Below are 21,020 nucleotides of genomic sequence, written 5' to 3'. Positions count from 1 at the left end.
TAAGGATGAACACACAGAACTCCGTCGAAGATCCTTCTTTGAACCCAAATCGATAATGCGATGAATCAATCTGTGGTGATATCAAAGAGTATAGACATTTTTCAAAAAGTTTTGTGATGTTAACCGCTAGAGGAATCGGTCTGTAATTGCTTAAAGATGCCATATCATCGACATTCGGCTTCGGAATAGGAACCAGGCAAACCTCGGTAATGGAATCTGGGACTTAGCAATGGTTAAGAAAACCATTGATGAGCAGTGTCAACAAACAAATCAGGGATTGGCCACCATACTTAATGTGATTTGCCGTCACTCCGTCAAGTCCACCGGACTTGCTGCCCGAAAGCCCAGACAACGACAGCGCCACAGACTCTGCCGTTATCAGCTGCTTAACAGGATCAGTCCAAGGTTTGAAGAAAAACCTTGCCCTTGCTGCTTTGGGATCCGAAGCCACTGACGAGAAAACAACACTGTAATGACCGCTCCATAACTCAGCAATGTCTTTGGGACCAGTCGCTGAACCGACTCTGTTCGTCATTTTTTGGGGACCAGCACTCTTAGAACTAGCAACTTTTTTCCAAAAAGCACGGAGATTAAGTGAACCCAAACTACTGGTTAGAGCCAAAGTCCTCGAACTTTCCATATTCTTTTTGTACCACCAAAGGGCACTCTGAAACCTACCGTGAAGAATTCTCCTCGCAGAATGGAGTCCACCTCCAAGAGGTCTGCCATTAGCAACCCACAAAAGCAAGGCATTTGTTGCAGCTACATAATGAGGGCGAACGTGAGTATTCCTACCAGGAATGACATTCAACCCCATCCTTTTCCTGTTAGTATTACCCGGACGAAGAGGTGGAGTATGACATGCATTAACATTAAGATTCGAAATCAGTGTATAATAAAGAACCCCTAACCCATTAGTATGAGAAGGATTAGTATAGTAAGGTAGAGTACAATGGTAAATAGTAGTTTCTTCAGAAGGCGGGGGCTCGCTAATTTGTACTTTAGGCTTAGGTTCATAATAAGTCATAACAAGGATACCGGAAGGCCAGAACTCAGGTGAAACCACTTTCTCATGTAGTGCAGCTGACACAACGGGCTAAGCACTGTTGAGACCGGTCGTCACAATTTTTGAGCAAGATACCGGACACTTCAGCTTCTTTGAAACAAAATTAGCAACTTTGTTTTGCTGTGGCACTGGCATAGGTTCCAGCTTCAGTTTGATTCCTGGTACCACTGGTACACTGGCCTAGAAAAAAGAGTCACGGAGCCACCACTGTCTCTATTGATAGGAACAGGCGCATACTCATTAGCACTATCCGTCAAAACAGCCTCTTTGGGTTGCACCAGGCTGGGAACCTCAGATGACTGCGATAAATTAGTTGTGGGCGTCATCTGTTGCATAGCAACAATTGCATGAAGTGTAGATTTGATCGCATCAAGTTCAGGTTTTAAGCTTGACACTTCCGATGACGCAATATTCTGAAAAAACAATTTAAGATGCTCTAACTCGGATTTCAAAGAATTATGTGAGCTCATAATGCTCGCAAGATCAAAATGCGAGAGTGACAAAGATGGGAGTCGCAGCAAATTACGCGCCACAAAAGTCGGAAGTAATTTTCTATCAACTTGTAAGAGGATTGAAAAAAATTCACAAAGTACAGGGCTTTTCGTAGATTGGCCCAATCGGGTTTTTGAAAAGTCTGGAAATTCCTTCCAGAAGGAATACGGGATCACTCCACTGGGAACGTAAGCAACTAGGTTTTTATTTTTGCTCTGTTGATTTCCTCCACCGAGTAAATGTCTGCACAAAGCTTAATTAGGAGATCCTTAGGAGTCTCAGAGTCTATCCGGGTGATAGAAAAGCTAAGCAGCTCATCAGTAACGATTTCAGTCGACATCCTTACTATCAAAGGCAAAAAATGAAGACTTACTCGCAAGGGGGGCTAAAGAAACCCCCCGAAAAAAATATTCCAAACCAATTCCAAATTTTTCAGCGCCACGGTATATCACAGCACTAACGACATGCTGTCAAACAGCTAACATCTGTGACAGCTAAAATCAGTACGTAGCAAGTTTGTTGAGCAAAATCAGTTTTACGAGGAGAGAAATCAATTTACAAGTGTCACGAAGAAAAAATCAATATGGAACAAGTTTCACGAACAAAAATCAGCACGTAATAAGTTTCATGAACAAAACAAGTTTACTGATAAGAAAAATCAATGTACAAGCTTTACGAAGAGAAAAAACAACATGCAACAACTTTCATGGACAAAAATAATCACGCAACAAGTTCCATCAACAGAAAATCAACATGCAACAGGTTCCATAAAAAATTCAGTTTCACGAGGAGTAAAATCAATGTACAAAATTCACGGAGAGAAAAATCAATATGCAACAAGTTTCGCGAACGAAAAATATCAACTCATAACAAGTTTCACGGACAAAACTTGGCTCGCAACAAGTTCTACGAACAAAATTAGCAAGAAAAAAGTTCCATGAACAACAACAGTTTTCACGTTGAGAAAAATCAATGTACAAGTTTCACAAAGAGAAAAATGAACATGCAACACGTTACACGGACAAAAATCGGAAAGCAACAAATTCCAAGAACGGAATCAGCACGCAACAAGTTCCATGAACAACATCTTTTTCACGAGGAGAAAAATCAATGTACTAGTTTTGCGAAAAGTAAATCAATATGGAACAAGTCTCACAAAGAAAAATCAGTGCGCAACAAGTTCCATGAACAAAATAAGTTTCGTTATGAGAAAAATCAATGTACAAGTTTCACAAAGAGAAAATCAACATGCAACGACTTTCATGGACAAAAATGATCAGGCAACAAGTTCCATGAACAGAAAATCAACATGCAACAAGCTCCATGAAAAAAATCAGTTTCACGAGGAGAAAACTCTACATGCAAAAAAGTTTCAGGAACAAAAATCAGCAAGCAACTGTTTCCCACAAACAAAAATCAGTACGCAGTAAGTTTTAAACTTGCGAATATACAACATTCTTCGATGTACCATTGTCTGTGCATATAAATTGATCGTCAGGTTTACCGACTCTTGAACATGCAACATAAAATTGTCCATGGGAAAAACAGTCCGTATTCAGATCTATACCTCATTATTCTAATGATTGCCCTTGAGCTTTGTTGATGGGGATTGCTAATCGAACATTCCCTGTGTCCCGGTCGTCATTTATATTCCCAGTATCCCGGTCGTCATTTGTGTCCCAGTGTCCCAGTCTGTAATTCCTCATTGAGCGTCCTTTCGTCATTTATATTCCCTGTGTCCCGGTCGCTATTTGTGTCCCGGTGTCCCGGTCTATAATTTATCTTTGAGTGTCCCGGTCGTCATTTATATCTCCCGGTCGTTATTTGTGTCCCGGTGTCCCAGTCTGTAATTTTTCTTTGAGTGTCCCGGTTGTCATTTATATTCCCTGTGTCCCGGCTTTTAGTTTACTTTTTCTCCTTTATATTTCAGTTTTTTTCCTTTTTTTAGTTTTTTTTTCTTTTTCAGTTTTCAGTTTTTTTAGTTTTTTTTATTAGTTTTTAGTTTTTTTTTCTTTTAGTTTTTTTTTATAGTTTTTACCTTTTTATTTTTTTTTAGCTTTTTTTTTGTTTTTTAGCTTTTTTAGTTTTTTTAGTATTTTCTTTTTAGTTTTTTTGTAGTTTTTACCTTTTTTAGTTTTTTCTTTTTTTGTATTAATGCTATAGCCAAGGTTCAAACCTGGAGCCTCTCGGACCTAGAACCTGAAACATAACGCTTTACCTACTCAGCTACTTCGGCTTGAATACATTCGTTTTGAGCAGCTTCCTCGGGTGTTGCCATTGTAGGTTCTTCAGCCATTTTACAATTAGAAGTTTCTCTTTCAACGATCTTCTTACAATTAAAAATTTTTCTTTGAACGATATTCTTAAATACCTGTGTCCTGGTCGTTATTTATATTCCCTGTGTCCCGGTCGTCATTTGTGTCCCGGTATCCCAGTCTGTAATTTCTCTTTGAGTGTCCCGGTCGTCATTTATATTCCCTCTGTCCCGGTCGTCATTTGTGTCCCGGTCTGTAATTTCTCTTTGAGTGTTTTTGAAATACATTTCGCCGAACCTTTGTTTTTTAATTAAAATCTGGTAGGCATTGATGACCTTATCCAAGTCAAAATCCCAAACCCAATCATCATCGCTATCATTTTCAGTTTTGATGTGTTTTGACTCTCGCTGTCCAGGTGGATTTTCATCTAACCTCGCAGTTTTGCGTTCTTTAGCCGCAAGCCTGTTTTCTTGCTGTTCTTGTGATTCCTCGGCACGCTTTCTTTTCTTACTTTCTCTATCAGCTGCAAGTTTTTGGCATAGACTTTTGAGCAGCTTCCTCGGCTGTTGCCATTGTAGGTTCTTCAGTCATTTTACAATTAAATATTTTTCCGTCCACGATCTTCTTACAATTAAAAATTTGTCTTTGAACGATTTTCTTAAATACTTTTAATGACGCCATCGTCATAACAAACATGACGACAACTAACTTCATGACGACATGATACGTAAGTTAATTCTTAAGTTGCGTGCATTTATTACTAATAAAAATATTCGCAAAACAATAAAAAGTTCTAGTTGCCTTTTTAAGTAACCAAAAATTGGAATTTTTTGGCATAGACTCTTTGAGCAGCTTCATCAGCTGTTGACATTGTAGTTTCTTCAGTCATTTTACAATTAAAATTTTTCCGTGAACGAATGTCTTAAATACCTTTAATGACGTCATCGTCATAATGACGACCTGATGACATGACGTCACTCGACACACAGACACACAAATATATATATATATACTAGCTGTTGGGGTGGCGCTTCGCGCCACCCCAACACCTAGTTGGTGGGGGCGCTTCGCGCCCCCCCCCCCCAAGCCCCCCGCGCGCGTAAGTCGTTACGCGCCATATTAGTTACGCGCCATTGTAGTTGTGTCCCTATGTCCCACCTGTGAATATAGATAGATATATATATATATATATATATATATATATATATATATATATATATATATATATATATATATATATATATCTACATATATATATATATACTAGCTGTTGGGGTGGCGCTTCGCGCCACCCCAACACCTAGTTGGTGGGGGCGCTTCGCGCCCCCCCCAAGCCCCCCCGCGCGCGTAAGTCGTTACGCGCCATAATAGTTACGCGCCATTGTAGTTGTGTCCCTATGTCCCACCTGTGAATATAGATAGATATATATATATGGTTTTAACTACGTAAAACTTGCGAATATACAACATTCTTTGCTGTCCCATTGTCTTTGCATATAAATAGATTGTCAGGTTTACCGACTCTTGAACATGCAACATATAATGGTCCATGGGAAAACAATCTGTATTCAGATCTATACCTCATGATTCTAATGATTGCCCTTGAGCTTTGTTGATGGTGATTGCTAATCGACCATTCCCTGTCCCGGTGTCCCGGTCGTCATTTACATCCCCCTGTTTCCCCCGGTGTCCCCGTTGTAGTTGTGTCCCTGTGTCCCGGTCGTCATTTATATTCCCTGTGTCCCGGGTCCCGGTCGTCATTTGTATCCCGGTGTCCCGGTCTGTATATACATTCGTTTTTTAGTTTTGTTTTTCTCCTTTATTTTTTTCCTTTTTTTTTCTTTTTTAGCTTATTTAGATTTTTAGATTTTTTAGTTTTTTTATTAGTTTTTAGTTTTTTTTTCTTTTTAGTTTTTTTGTCCCGGTCGTCATTTATATCCCCCTGTTTCCCCCGGGTCGTCATTTATACTCCCTGTGTCCCGGTGCTTTGTTGATTGCTAATCGAACATTCCTTTTGTCCTGGTCGCTTTCTCTTTGAGTGTCGTCATTTATTTTTTTCTTTTTTAGTTCTTTTAGTTTTTACCTTTTTTAGTTTTTTTTAGTTTTTAGTTTTTTTAGTTTTTTACCTTTTTTTAGTTTTTTTTAGTTTTTTTTAGTTTTTTAGCTTTTTTATTTTTTTTATTAGTTTTTAGTTTTTTTGTAGTTTTTGCCTTTTTTTTAGTTTTTTTAGTTTTTTAGCTTTTTTATTAGTTTTTAGTTTTTTTTGTAGTTTTTGCCTTTTTTTAGTTTTTTTAGTTTTTTAGCTTTTTTATTTTTTTTATTAGTTTTTAGTTTTTTTTGTAGTTTTTGCCTTTTTTTTCTCTTTGAGTGTCGTCATTTATTAGTTTTTTCCTTTTTTTTTTAGTTTTTTATTGGTTTTTACCTTTATTTTAGCTTATTTTTCAGTTTTTTCCTTTTTTTTAGTTTTTTTTATTTTTTATTTTTTTTAGTTTTTTACCTTTTTTTAGTTTTTTTTAGTTTTTTAGCTTTTTTACTTTTTTTATTAGTTTTTAGTTTTTTTTGTAGTTTTTGCCTTTTTTTAGTTTTTTCAGTTTTTTTTTAGTTTTTTATTGGTTTTTACCTTTATAGTTTTTTTTAGTTTTTTAGCTTTTTTATTTTTTTTATTAGTTTTTAGTTTTTTTGTAGTTTTTGCCTTTTTTTAGTTTTTTCAGTTTTGACGTCACCTGATCCAGTTTTTTCAGGTGACGTCACCTGACACATCCATCCATCCATCCACAGACAACTTATTTTTATATATATAGATATATATATATATGTTTTTAACTACGTAAAACTTGCGAATATACAACATTCTTTGCTGTCCCATTGTCTGTGCATATAAATAGATTGTCAGGTTTACCGACTCTTGAACATGCTACATATAATGGTCAATGGGAAAACAATCCGTATTCAGATCTATACCTCATGATTCTAATGATTGCCCTTGAGCTTTGTTGATGGTGATTGCTAATCGACCATTCCCTGAGTCGCCATCGTCATTTATATATCCCCCTGTGCACCCCGGCGTCCCCTTTGTAGTTATGTCCCTGTGTCCCGTAGTCATTTATATTCCCTGTGTCCCGGTCGTCATTTGTGTCCCGGTGTCCCAGTCTCTGATTTCTCTTTGAGTGTCCCGGGCGTCATTTATATTCCTTGTGTTCCGGTGTCCCGGTCGTCATTTATATCCCCCTGTGCCCCCCGGCGTCACCGTTGTAGTTGTGTCATTTATATTCCCTGTGTCCCGGTCGTCATCCCGGTATACATTCGTTTTTGAATTGGTATATGATGAAATAAATTTTTAATTTTTTCCCTTTTTTTCCTTTTAGTTTTTTTTATTGGTTTTGACTTTTTTTTAGGTTTTTTAGTTTTTTTCTTTTTTCTTTTTAGTTTTTTTTGAAGTTTTTATCTTTTTAGTTTTTTTATTTTTATTTATATGTTTTTAGTTTTCTTTTTCTCCTTTATTTTTCAGTTTTTTTTCCTTTTTTTAGTTTTTTTTTCTTTTTAGTTCTTTTAGTTTTTACCTTTTTTAGTTTTTTTTTAGTTTTTTAGATGAAATTTTTTTTAGTTTTATTCGATTTTTCTTTTCAGTTTTTTATTGGTTTTTACCTTTTTTTTTAGCTTTTTTAGTTTTTTTTCGTTTTTTCTTTTTACTTTTTTTAGTTTTTATCTTTTTTATTTTTTTTTTATTTTTATTCTTAATTTTTTTATTAGTTTTTAGTTTTTTTTGTAGTTTTTGCCTTTTTTAGTTTTTTCAGTTTTTTTTAGTTTTTAGATTTTTACCTTTTTTAGCCTAACCAGGATTACCTTTTTTAGCCTAACCAGGATTTGAACCTGGGACCTTCATTCTCCGTTCTGACACCCTCTCTCACCGAGTGACTACTCCAGCATGTTCATTTTGGTGTTTTAAATGGTATATTATTAACCAAATTAATGTGTTTTACAATATACTAAGCATCGTCATAACAAAAATGACGACAACTAATTTCATGACGTCAGTCAACACAGAAATTAAGTTCTGAAATTAAGTCATGAAATTAGTTGCCGTCATTTTTGCTTTGACGGTGACGTCATTCAAGTTATATAAGACATATGTTCACGTAGAAATCTATTAATGTTTAAGTTTACAATGACTGATGAAGATGCTCAAAGAGTCTATGCCAAAAAACTTGCTGCTGATAGAGAAAGTCAGAAAAGAAAGCGTGCCGAGGAACTATCAGCAGCAAGTTTTTTGGCATAGACTCTTTGAGCATCTTCATCAGTCATTGTAAACTTAAACATTAATAGATTTCTACGTGAACATATGTCTTATATAACTTGAATGACGTCACCGTCAAAGCAAAAATGACGACAACTAATTTCGTGACGTCAGCCGACACAGAAACATGACGTCACCTGACAACTAATTTCATGACGTCAGCCGACACAGAAACATGACGTCACCTGATCCACAGATCCACAGACAGACAACTTATTTTTATATCGTCATTTGTGTCCCGGTGTCCCAGTCTCTGATTTCTCTTTGAGTGTCCCGGGCGTCATTTATATTCCTAGTGTCCCGGTGTCCCGGTCGTCATTTATATCCCCCTGTGCCCCCCGGCGTCCCCGTTGTAGTTGTGTCATTTATATTCCCTGTGTCCCGGTCGTCATCCCGGTATACATTCGTTTTTGAATTGGTATATGATGAAATAATTTTTTAATTTTTTCCCTTTTTTCCCTTTTAGTTTTTTTTATTGGTTTTGACCTTTTTTTAGGTTTTTTAGTTTTTTCTTTTTTCTTTTTAGTTTTTTTTGAAGTTTTTATCTTTTTAGTTTTTTTATTTTTATTTATATTTTTTTAGTTTTCTTTTTCTCCTTTATTTTTCAGTTTTTTTCCTTTTTTAGTTTTTTAGATGAAAATTTTTTTAGTTTTATTCCTTTTTTTCTTTTCAGTTTTTTATTGGTTTTTACCTTTTTTTTTAGCTTTTTTAGTTTTTTTCGTTTTTTCTTTTTACTTTTTTTTTAGTTTTTATCTTTTTTATTTTTTTTTATTTTTATTCTTAATTTTTTTTATTAGTTTTTAGTTTTTTTTTGTAGTTTTTGCCTTTTTTAGTTTTTTCAGTTTTTTTTTTTAGTTTTTAGATTTTTACCTTTTTTAGCCTAACCAGGATTACCTTTTTTAGCCTAACCAGGATTTGAACCTGGGACCTTCATTCTCCGTTCTGACACCCTCTCTCACTGAGTGACTGCTCCAGCATGTTCATTTTGGTGTTTTAAATGGTATATTATTAACCAAATTAATGTGTTTTACAATATACTAAGCATCGTCATAACAAAAATGACGACAACTAATTTCATGACGTCAGTCAACACAGAAATTAAGTTCTGAAATTAAGTCATGAAATTAGTTGCCGTCATTTTTGCTTTGACGGTGACGTCATTCAAGTTATATAAGACATATGTTCACGTAGAAATCTATTAATGTTTAAGTTTACAATGACTGATGAAGATGCTCAAAGAGTCTATGCCAAAAAACTTGCTGCTGATAGAGAAAGTCAGAAAAGAAAGCGTGCCGAGGAACTATCAGCAGCAAGTTTTTTGGCATAGACTCTTTGAGCATCTTCATCAGTCATTGTAAACTTAAACATTAATAGATTTCTACGTGAACATATGTCTTATATAACTTGAATGACGTCACCGTCAAAGCAAAAATGACGACAACTAATTTCATGACGTCAGCCGACGCAGAAACATGACGTCACCTGACAACTAATTTCATGACGTCAGCCGACACAGAAACATGACGTCACCTGATCCACAGATCCACAGACAGACAACTTATTTTTATATATATAGAAGATATATATATATATATATATATATATATATATATATATATATATATATATATATATATATATATATATATATATATATATATATATATATATATATATATATATATATATATATATAGATAGATAGTAAAGAGTATACCATCAAACAGGTCGTGGTAACGAACTGTAGTAAGGAGTGACCCGGCTCAATAGTAAACGAAACTCTGAAAAACAGAATTTTGACGAGCCTGAGAAAATTTGCCTTATTTTGGAAAATAGGGGGAAACACCCCCTAAAAGTCATAGAATCTTAACGAAAATCACACCATCGCATTCGGCGTACCAGAGAACAGTATAGCAAAAATTTCAAGCTCCTATCTACAAAAATGTGGAATTTCGTATTTTTTGTCAGAAGACAGATCACGGGTGCGTGTTTATTTGTTTGTTTTTTTTTTTTTCCAGGGGTCATCGTATCGACCAATTGGTCTTAAAGTGTCGCAAGAGGGATCATTCTAACGGAAATGAAAAGTTCTAGTGCTCTTTTTAAGTGACAAAAAATTGGAGGGCACCTAGACCCCTCTCAAGCTCATTTTTTTCCCAAAGTCAACGAATAAAAATTTTGAGGTAGCCATTTTGTTCCGCATAGTCGAAAACCATAATAACTATGTCTTTGGGAATGACTTACTCCCCCACAATCCCTTGGGGAGGGGCTGTAAGTTACAAACTTTGACCATTGTTTACATACAGTAATGGTTATTGGGAAGTGTGCAGACATTTCCAGGAGGATTTTTTTGGTTTTGGAGGGAGGGTTGAGGGGAGGGGGCTATGTGGGAGGATCTTTCCTTGGAGGAATAAAAATTCAATGAAAAGGGCGCAGTATTTTCTAGCATTACTATAAAAAGAAAACAATGAAAAAATAAACATGAAAACGTTTTTTCAATTGAAAGTAAGGAGTAGCGAACAGAGATTATTACGCATATGAGGGGTTCTAAAAATACTCTAGCATAAAGAGCGAGGTATTTAGGAGGAGATAAATACCTCGCTCTTTATGCTAAAGTATTTTTAGTAATTTCAACTATTTATTTTACGGTCTTTCTGATTCAGGGGTCATTCTTAAAGAATTGGGGCAAAACTTCATATTTAGTGTAAAGAGCGAGGTATTAACGAGGGTACAAACCCCCTCGTATACGTAATAAAAATATAAGATTATAAAAGTTTGTTACGTAAGTTAATTCTTAAGTTACGTATACTTTTTACTAATAAAACCTTCGTTAAAAATTAAAAGTTCTAGTTGCCTTTTTAAGTAACCGAAAAATTGGAGGACAACTAGGCCTCTTTCCCCACCCCTTATTTCTCAAAATTGTCTGATCAAAACTAAGAGAAAGCCATCTTACCAAAAAAAGAATTAATTTACAAATTTCATTTTAATAATTTATGTGCGGAGAGCCAAAATCAAACATGCATTAATTCAAAAACGTTCAGAAATTAAATAAAAAAAAAACTATTTTTTTTAACTGAAAGTAAGGAGCGACGTTAAAGTTTAAAACGAACAGAAATTACTCCGTATACGAAATGGGTTGTCTCCTCCGCAATCCCTCGCTCTTTACGCTAAAGTTTGACTCTTTGCCACAATTCTACTTTTTAAAATAATTAAAAGCTATAGCGTAAAGAGCGGGGGATTGCGGAGGGGAGAACCCTTTTCATATACGGAGTAATTTCTGTTCGTTTTAAGTTTTAATGTTGCTCCTTACTTTCAGTTAAAAAAACTAGTTTTTGTTTGTATTTAATGTATAATATATATATATATATATATATATATATATATATATATATATATATATATATATATATATATATATATATATATATATATATATATATATATATATATATATATATATATATATATATATATATATATATCGTGCTGGATATCTTGTTAGCTCTCCTCACCTTGAGGGTAACCCTGGATTCGCCATTAAATACGAGCAGAAATTAACGTTTTGAAAGTTTGTATTCAAATGTAAGTAAAGAGTGACATTAAAACTTTAAATGAACAGATATTGTTCAGTATGTAAGTGGAATGCATCCTCCTCAACTTCCTGCTCTTCAAGCTAAATTTTTACTGTTTGCCCCCACCGCTTTAAAAGGGACTGTTAAAACACAAGTGCACTCATAGATGTTTTCAGAATAGCCCTATAAAGCTTAAGCTTAAAGAGCTGAGGGTGCGGAGGGGACAGTCCTTCTCATATTGGGAATATTTTCTGTTTGTTTTAAGTTTGAATGTTGCTCTTTACTTTCATTTGAAGAAATATATTTTTTGTATCTAAAATATATTTGGAGTCCCTCCGAATCTTGATAACCCCCTGGACAAAATAACTTCGCCCGCCAATCCAAGAAATTGCTGTGTGAACGACAGACGCAATTGAATTTAAAAAGATGCTCGGGTTCCAGCCACCCTCCACCCTTTGAACGGACAAGTATTTATAGTGGTATTTACTTAGTATCTACGAGGCGCTGCTAAGAAAATTTTACTAACAATTTTCGCTCTTAAACTGAATACTAATGATTCATTTTTTGGAAGTAATTGAATTAGAAAACTAGTTACTATAAATAGGCGTAACCAGACAATTTAAAGGTGGAAAGTGGTATTGTAAGTCAACAATTTTGGCGACTTTGCGGTAGAATTTGAACAGGTTTCAATTGCAATTGGCGCCAGTCTTTCATGCTAAGAAAATGGAAATGTCAAAATTCAGAGACACGGAACAAAAAATTGAGGTGTTAAATAAACACAATTTGAACGAGTTTTATAATCAAGTGATAAGATCATTGTGGTTATGACTCCTCTTTAGGCATAGATCATCTTCAGTTTTTGTGTTTAGTCAAATTCCTTTCACTATTATTAAGAGAGTTTACGAGTCAAATCACTATTGCAAAGTAATTGATACGGACGGTTCAGGGACATCAATTCGCTAAAATGTAGGGAGGCAAGGGTTACTTATTATTATTTTTTAAAATGAAGATAGAAAAATTTTCTTTTTTTTTAATCTAAAGGTAGAGGGGTAATTTTGATGTTTTTCAAAATTTCAAAAAAATTACTAAAATTAAACGTTCTTCAAAATCGAGGGGGTAGGTAAAAAGACTGCAGGGACAGTTGCTCCTCTGCCTCCCAGCTCTCGTTGGGGTCCTTGAATCGGTATTTAAATGCTTATGTATTTATTTTTCTGTATATGCTGAGATATAGGAGGCAATTGCCCTCCTGCCTCCCCACTTCGACTAGCGCCCGTTAACAGGTTACAAATGCTTGTACATATGTTTTGCTGAGATTGAGATAGGATTTATTCATAGATGAGCAAAAATAAAATAAATACTAATTCCTATAGCTCCTTCGCCCTGAAGGTATATTTCCCACTGATATTAAACTAGCACTTAAAGATGGAGTCATCTTACATAAAGTTTTGATGCTCTAAAATAGTCATTATTATTGATAATAATATTATAATAACATTGATAATATTGATTTGTTAATAATATTGATAATATTATTTAATAAAATTTAATAAATTGATTTAATAAATTCATAATTATTTTAATAAATTGATATTATAATATTGATATATTGATTGATATATTGATTGATATTGATATTGATATTATTTTAATAAATAGATATTATTTAATAAATTGATAATTTATTAATAATATTGATAATATTATTGATAATATACAATATTATTGAATTGAATTTATTTATGACCGGTTGTAAATACAATAGCAAATGGGGTAAAAGAGAAGGAAAAAAAGCGAAAGAAAAGGACGGAAAATGACAGTCAAATCCAGATCAAAATTCATAGAATAAGAACACAAGCACAATTATTAACCAAATAATCACACAATATGTATAAGCACAAAAAAGGTTTTGTTGTTTTAAAGGGAACACCTTGGGTGTCCATTGTCCGTTATTGTAACCTGCCATCTGTCGATAGCTGTGCTAGGATCTTCAACTTCAACTTTTCCTTTATTCAACTTAAAAAAATACAAAAACAATATTATGTCCCAACAGAGAGCAGAGCTCGTAAGGCTAAGACAGTGCAAAAGCATAGAAAAAACATCAACATATCGTCATAATAATAGTTCCAAAATTTAACACCGCAAAAAACAAACAAAATAGAAAAAAAACATAAAAAAGAGGAGTAACAGGGATAAGTAAATAAATAAATATCGGGCAGGAGGGGCGTGGGAGGCCATCCCAAACACGGGGACACAAAAACAAAACACACAAAGAAGAAGATCAAATAGTTTAATTTTCCATCATCAATGGTGAATAATCAAAATTTTAGTAAACAATCTTTAATATTTCCTTCTTTTTGCTTAGCTTAGATTTTTGGGATTGATCAAATAGGATTTTATCGTTCAGCTTATAATTGTTTGCAATGAAGGGATCCGTAATACCATATCTCATATTGGCCCAAGAATTACTTGCCCAGGGGGGGGGGAATATTTAGCATACCGGTAATAAATTCGTCGGAGTTGTAATTACATTGCCGAAAAGTTACGCCAAAAACGTGCAAGGTATAAAGAGTTTGGAAGTGCATACGAGTTATGTAATTTAGCTAGTAGCTGATGCTTAAAATGAAGTTTATTAGAAACGCCTGTCGCTAAAAATGGCAAATTAAGAGCTTTTTAGTTGCTTTAAGGGAGTCACCGATTGGGAGGCCAAGATATTTTGTTTTTCAGTTTAGGAGCAACCGATGCTCCATTAAGACCAACTTTAAATCCTTTGGAACTGGGCCCCAGTTGAATAGTACCACTTCTGAGTCTTCAGCGGTAAAGTTATGATTTATCTTTGAATATTCTCAACTCAGAATGGAAAATTTTTTCCCAAACACAATTATCGTTCGACTGGGGTTGAAGACATCGTCTGCATCGGCAATAAGAGATACATATATCCCTTCTAAATTACAAGTGGAAACCACTTTGGACTGTGCGTCTAGAACAGTGGTTCCCAACCGGTGGTACGCGTACCCCAGGGGGTACGCGAAACCCTCGCAGGGGGTACGCGAAGGTCCCAAAATTAATTTAGTCTACATCTTTAAAACTTGTTTCTGACTCAGTTCCAACATTTCCCTCAAAATCAGATAACATAACCCATTGTACGTAATTTCAGACTCATTTTCAAAACTTTCGCTTTCAGTAACCCGCTAATTTTTCTCCATAGCCGTAAGGTCTCGATGCTAATTTTTCTCCATAGCCGTAAGGTCTCGATTTAAACTCAGCGAGTTCAGTATCTTGTCATCTGTTGAAACACGAAGTTCGTGAATTGTGGTTGCAAACAAAGATGGATAGATTCCTGATCAGGAATAACAAGAAGCCGAATGATGGTACCCAAAACTCTGAACCTGCACCTAAGAAGAAGAAATATGACGAATCATCGGTCAAAGTGCGTCGATATTTGTCAGAATACCTAGGGCTCGGATTTAGTGCGACAAAGTCTGATCCAGTGAATGCACAGTGCGTTCTTTGTGGTCAAGTCTTGGCCAACAGTTCCATGAAACCTGCGCATATGAACCGGCATCTCAGTACTGTGCACCCTTCTCATGTCGGTAAGCCCATAGAGTTTTTCAAGCGTAAACAAGAAGCATTCGCTAGTAACTGTTTGGAAATTGCAAAAGTGGCATCAGTTTCTTCAAAGGCTCTCCGGGCTTCGTATGCTGTTTCATATTTAGTTGCGAAACAGAAAAAACCGCACACCATCTCCGAATGTCTGATATTACCAGCACTAGTGAAAGTCAGTGAAATAATGTTTGACACGAAAACTGCTACTGCCCTTCAGTCTATACCTGTGTCGAACAATACCATTTCAAGAAGGATAGAAGACATTGCAAGCGATATTGTCATGCAGGTTATTGAGCAAATAAAGTTGACGAAGATGTTTGCGTTACAGCTTGACGAAAGCACGGATGTGTCAGGTGAAGCCCAGGTGATCGTCTTTGTTCGATATCAAGATTGTTCTGACATAAGAGAAAATATTCTGTTTTGTCAAAACCTACAGTCAAGAACAACAGGAGAAGAACTATTCAAGGTGATTGACAAATTCTTCGCAGAAGGGGGCATCTTGTGGGACTGGTGTCTATCAGTTTGCAGTGATGGAGCTGCCGCCCTAACAGGGAAGAATAATGGGCTCATGGCCTGGATAAGGAAGAAAAATCCAAAGGTGAAGTGGTTGCACTGCATCATTCACAGGCAAGCTCTTGCATCGAAAAGGATGAACGCACATCTGCACGAGACCCTCAACGAGGCTGTAAAAGTGATCAACTTCATCAAAGCCCGACCACTGAACTCAAGAATGTTCAAGTTGCTGTGCCAAGAGATGGGTTCAGAACATCAACATTTACTTCTGCACACAGAAGTTCGCTGGTTGTCTCGTGGGAAGATTTTAAACAGACTTTTCGAGCTTCGACAAGAAGTTCATATGTTTCTTCTGGAGCAAAAATCTGCATTCAGTTCACTTTTTGAAAACCAGGACTGGGTCTGCAGGCTGGCCTATCTTGCGGATATTTTCGACAAACTGAATGACTTGAATCTGTCAATGCAAGGTTTCCGGACGGACGAACTCTCCCTGAATTCGAAGATGTGTGCTTTCATCAAGAAATTGGAGTTCTGGCTTAAAAAGGTTCAAAGAAACAGCGTTAGTGTCTTCCCGACCCTTGACAAGTTTGCGGACGATAGTGAAATTGATAACCTCAACACAATCTGTGATTGTATTCGGGAGCATCTGACAAAGTTGCGAGATGAACTTGTGTCATATTTCCCATCGATTATGAACCAAGATAGAACGCAGGATTGGATCCAAAATCCATTTGTTGAAGACGTGACCTCAAGCTCCGGTCTTAGTGACAAGCTTACAGACAATCTGATCGAACTTGCCAGTGATCGCGCCTTAGAACTGAAATTCCAAAATGTAACTGTTTCCCAGTTTTGGCTGGAGGTGAAAGGAGAATACAAGGAAATAAGTGAAATCGCCATGTCTGCTTTGTTACCATTCGGATCCACTTACCTTTGTGAAGTGTCATTTTTGGCAATGTCATTGATCAAAACCAAACACAGAAACAGACTGAGTGTACAAAATGACCTTATAATTGCCGTTAGTGACATCGAGCCAAGATTTGATAATATTTTAGCAAAAAAGCAGCCTCAAGTTTCTCATTGATTTTGTACGTACATTTAAGCACCGTCATATTGGACAATAAATCTCGTGTTTTTGAAAATCTGATTTTAGTTAAGAAAAAAGTAAAACAACGATTCTCAAGAAAGGGGTACGCAAACTTTTTGGGCCTTGACTAGGGGTACGCGGACCGAAAAAGGTTGGGAACCACTGGTCTAGAAGACAGTTGTTAAGTGCAATCGGGGATGTAAGGGCACCTTGTGTTACTCCGCGACGAACAGGTACTATTACCTTTGTAATCATTCCGTCATGCCCATTAACAATGACAGTTAAATGAGCATACATAGTAGTAGTAATAGTAGCAGTAGTAGTAGTAGTAGTAGTAGTAGTAGTAGTAGTAGAACAATTTTATTAGAAATAAACATTTCTTATTCAATAGCACAACATAAGCGAAGCTTGCGAGGCTGTGCTAAATTCAAAGAAAATAAAGAGAAAACATGGAGAATGAGATCATATACCGAAATCAACAAAAAAAAAAAACATAAACAATACACTACCTTGCGTGACCCCAAGACAAAAAAAAAAGAATACATAAGTATTACAAATGAATAACCTATGTAAAATTTATTTTAGTTAATCTGTTTCAAAAGCATACCTACCGAAAATATACCTACCATATCATACATAGCACAATTAAAACAAGTATTGACCCTGCATTTACACAATTCCAAGAGGATATGCGCGTGAATTATCGAATCAAAAACACGACTGACATCATGGCTCCCTAGAACATGGCTCTCATGATTTATCAGCATCAATCAAACTGACGACAGTGCCATCAGTGCATGAGCGCACCCTATTCCTTTCTGGAACCCAAATTGATATGGGAGCATATGACATTTATCGACCAACTCAGGCATTATCAACTTCTCAATTTTTTTTTTTTAGGGACAAAAGTGAGACGGTCAATTGAAAATAAGGGAAGAAGTATTCCTTGTATGAAAACCATTTGGAAAAGTAGGATAAGGCTGGAAAAAAGTAAAGGAGTTCCATATGGGGAGGTTTTTAGCGCCAACGTTATGCATACCTCTAGTAAGAGGCCGCTTGATTTTATGTATTATATTATAAACATCAGAAACTGCTATAGTAAACGTCGATTTGACCCCCTATGCTAAGCATCTTTTCGAGTGTGATATTGGAAGGATTTTCTATTAGTGAGTCTGGTTCTGAAAACTCTGACTGGTTGGGCTTTTGATTTTGTTTATGTGTTAAAGTTTTCCGCAAAAGTCCTAGGTTATTAATATTCTTTTCAGAAAAATTGGAACAAATAGTAGCTCTATGTTTCTCTAGTTCTTTTGAAAAACGTTGTTTTGGGGATAAACTGATCTGATTTACAACATCAGTTCTGGGGTGGCCACAGTCCATCCAGATACTTAGCCGGAATTTGGCCTTATTACAAGCCGTAACAAGTAAAGAATTCTGGGACCGGCCCTTCACTTGGTATCCATTTAGCATTTTAGTGCGAGGGATAAACTGCTTCTCTGCTTGTATTAAGGCGTGCGAAATAAGTGGCGTATATATATTTAGTTTAAGACGAGTTTCATTAATTGAAGATAGAACCAAATTTAGGAGAAAGTCAAACGGTATTTTTATCTTTACGAGAAGATTATCAACGCAATGCTGGTACTGGAGTATATCAATCTTATTCCACTCTAGCACAGTACGCCACTTGGTTTCTTGGGTTACCCGTGCACGGTTAAATGAAGCCATAATACCAAAAGACAAAGGCAAATGATCAGATGCTACAAAATCATTAAGTACGGTTACACATACTGCATGACAGGCAATACTACCGGAAATAAACACGTAATCAAGGTTCGACACTGGTCCTGAGGGGTGCATATATGTGAAACCAGCAGGTTGTGGCAAGGGAGCACTTTCATTTGGAACCAGGCTAAGAAGCAGAGTCGTACATAAATTATCACTTTTCAACAAGTCACAATTAAAGTCTCCCAACAGAATCCGATGGAGGTGTAAGAATCCAACTTTACCCAAACATTTACCCAATTTTCTACATGCTAGAGCAGACTTCGTTTCTGAATTTCCCTCTCTATAATCCGTTGCCAGGTATACATTCACAATGTCAGTAACACCTGGTTTCACTCCAATGAAATGGTCATATTTTGCAAACAGTTCGGAGTTAGTATGTCTATCTACTATTTTAGCAAGTCCTCATTTCTGGGTGTTTTTAAGAATACAAAGCGGAGCACATGTGATGGCACTGGATCGAGTAGTTTAATATTTTCAGCAGAGAAAAAATGTTTCTGTATTCATATGATTTCTTCAGTAAGGCAAAGTTATTTCACCACGGTGATTTTTGCACTGATACTACCACTTACATTCCATGATACGACGTACTCTTTAATATAGGGCTCAGTCATATCAAACCAATTGGCTTTTTGCCTTTAAAGTCTTATTCAACGGGCAGTTAGCATGGTAGCACGTGTCATTGGTGCTTTGAAAATTGAAACAGCAGATCGGGTTATGACACGGGCTTTTTTCGTTGCTCCGTGGTAATTTTGGTCGTAATGGTCACATTTTTTGGTATTTTTACACTGTGTCGACATATGGTCTATTTCGTGGCAATTGGAGCAACGTGTCAGGTGATAAATAAATTTTTCGGTACTGAATCGTTCAAACTCAATTTTAATCGGTGTTTGTGTGGCAGTATCAAGGGCATCTCTACTTGCAAAATACAGCTCGAAGGTCTCTGATTTCTCATATTGTTCAGCTTTCTCCCAACCGGCTATTAAACTTTGCATATCCTGTGGACTAAGAGACTCGGGAATCCCTTTAACTATACCAATGTGAGACGGTCTTCTTATTTTTGCACTGGAACCCTGGTTTTGATTTTTAATCGGAAGCGCCAATTTCTCCGCAGTAGCCTTTTTCGCAATGGCTAGCCGCCAGCCATTTTTCCCTGGTCTGAGCTCAACCTTAGAAGCATCAAGGGATTGACAACACGCAGCTTCCCGAAAACTACAACTTGTGATAGCGTAAAAAAAAAGGTTCTCGTCAACGCCACCTAGCGTTTGGTGAAAACACTGTTAGTATCATTTCAAAATATCCAGAAATCGGTAGGGTCTGTCGTTCCCCATGACTTTCTCCAGTCTTTTTTTGTGAAAAGTTTTATGTTGTGTCATTGGCTGATCTTTTCAAGTACGCTCGCCTCCTTCTCTAGAACGTTCCCCTATTGTTCCCCTACTGCCACACCGATAAGACAGACATGACGGCACACAGCTCGGTTCAAATATATTAGAGTTGAAACGGTGAGAACAGAGTACTCCAAGAACAGCTTCACTTGACGTTGCACTTTGATTCAGAACGATCTTCCTGGGGGACATTATCCCTAAAAGTTTTTCTGTCTAATTGTTCAAAAGATGGTTCAATAGTCTCCTATTACCTTGTGATGGAAAGACTTGTAAACTAGTGCTCAATCAGATACTTAAATGTACATGACGCCGCGGATTTATGGAAAATTTTCCTAATTTAGGAAAACTTTGCAAAAATTCTTTAGAGCCTTAATTAATTTTGTAAATACGTTTTTCCCTATGAATGACGTCACGAATACCCACACCTCCCCATACGCTCGGAGTTTTACTTTTACAGTGAATAAAATGATATTAAAGTTGTTTTACGAAAGGGATTAAAAATTGCAAGTATATTTTAAGTACAGTAAGCTTTGACGATAAGGGTTTTCTTGCGAAATTCTCAATATTTTAATTTGGTTTAGTGTAATCGCCGGCCTTTCTACTAGGTGGCCTTGAGAGTGACCGCCATGGCTATAAATTACACTATCGAAACTCGGACGACGGTCAGTCTGTATACATGATTAAGAGTTAAATGCGATTGGTGTGTTAATATGTATGCTAATGATAAATTCATGACCTACGAGACACTTGGGTGATTGTTAAACAGCACTGGACATGGTTCTGGAATTTCGAATGGAATGTGGCTCAGTTAACCAGAATGAAACGAATAGTTATTTTTTGTGTTCTTGTAACTGAAAAAAATAGTTTTGTATCTCCGAATAAGGATCGAATTTCGTTTATTATGCTCTAGCTGTAGCTATATATTTTGTTTTTTGTTCTAGTGAAATCAAGCAGAACTTTATTGTCCACCTTGAGGAAAA

At 36.1% G+C, this 21,020-nt stretch overlaps 1 protein-coding gene across 2 annotated transcripts in view; it reads left to right on the top strand.

The window, feature by feature from the left end:
* The window catches only part of LOC136040842 (uncharacterized), a 291,726-nt gene that overhangs the window by 26,888 nt on the left and 243,818 nt on the right, over nucleotides 1-21,020 (top strand). The gene's annotated exons all lie outside the window — the stretch shown is intronic.

Source organism: Artemia franciscana, chromosome 21, assembly GCF_032884065.1.
Source record: "Artemia franciscana chromosome 21, ASM3288406v1, whole genome shotgun sequence".
NCBI lineage: Eukaryota > Metazoa > Arthropoda > Branchiopoda > Anostraca > Artemiidae > Artemia > Artemia franciscana.
This window is presented reverse-complemented; position numbering and strand designations above follow the sequence as displayed.